Source organism: Vombatus ursinus, unplaced genomic scaffold (assembly GCF_900497805.2).
Source record: "Vombatus ursinus unplaced genomic scaffold, bare-nosed wombat genome assembly UNPS02015119.1, whole genome shotgun sequence".
In the NCBI taxonomy this organism is placed as follows: Eukaryota; Metazoa; Chordata; class Mammalia; order Diprotodontia; family Vombatidae; genus Vombatus; species Vombatus ursinus.
In genome coordinates, this window is record NW_020954897.1 from 5,972 (window position 1) to 7,190 (window position 1,219).

The window sequence follows — 1,219 nt, forward strand, 5'->3', positions numbered from 1 at the left end:
CTGAGAATATAGTTGGATCCTACCAGGCCCAGAAATCAGAAGAAAGGAAATGAAAAGTTTTTGTTGACTGCACGGCAGCATTGGGTATATGAATATCCAACACTTTTGAAAGCTCCGTCCATCTCTACATAAGTCTATAGGTGCCTGAATGGAGAACAAATAGTCTATTTCAAGCAATGGATTGAAGAAATGAATAAAATAAGAGGTATACTTTTCTACTTTTTTTGTTATCAAAATGCAGATGCATCACTGACTTTGTGTCCAAGATTAGAAAAAACTGTGACAAAACAAATCTTAAATGTCCAGAAATATTAAAAACTATGTTAGCAAAGGGAAAGAGGCTGTTACACCTTCCAGCTATGATTTTAAGGAGGTTCTTGGGTATGAAAATCCAGCCAAGTATGCCAAAAATTAAAAGGAATGTGAAGATTGTTTCAGGTAAGCTCCTCCATCTTTATATTCTTTACTAAGTTTTGGTGTACAGGTCCTTCATGTTGCTCCCTTGCTACCCACTGAGCATTCAATTTAGTCTCCCCTTCCTGCAAATTCTCATTCGATGCACTCAGGACTAGCTTTCTTTGTGGTGTAGCCAGTTCCAAAATCACATACCCTTTCTCTATAATATTCAAGCAAAACACTCTTTCTAGTACTTGATCTCAACTAAGTGTTAAAAGAAAAAAGAGCACATCCAACAAAATTGTCTCTTTAATGGTGAAATTCAGGAAGCAAAAAACAGAGAAACTGAGCATTTCAGGCAATCTTAGGCCATAAACTGGGGGTACAATGATGTTTCCAGTGACTTTTATGGCTTATAGAGTAAGTGATCACTCAAAGGCTAACCACAAAAAAATGAATAAGCAAGCATTTACTAAGGTCCTAAAGTAGCTAAATCACTATGCTACGGGCTACGGATTCGAAGATAGATGGAAAAACAGTCCTTAATTTCAGCCTTTTGAATAGGTGGGACAAAAGCACAAAGATGGTAGATGGAAGGCTGAATAAGAGGAAAGAAGGTATCTCAGTGGATGGAGCACTGAGCTGGGAATCAGGAAGAATCATCTTTGTGAGTTCAAATACAATCTCAGATACTTACGATCTCTGCGGCCCTGGGCAAGTCACCCCTTTTTGCTTCAGTTCTTCGTCTGTAAAATGAGCTGGAGATGTAAATGGTAACGAAAACCCCAAATGGGGTCATGCAGACTCAAATATGATTGAAACA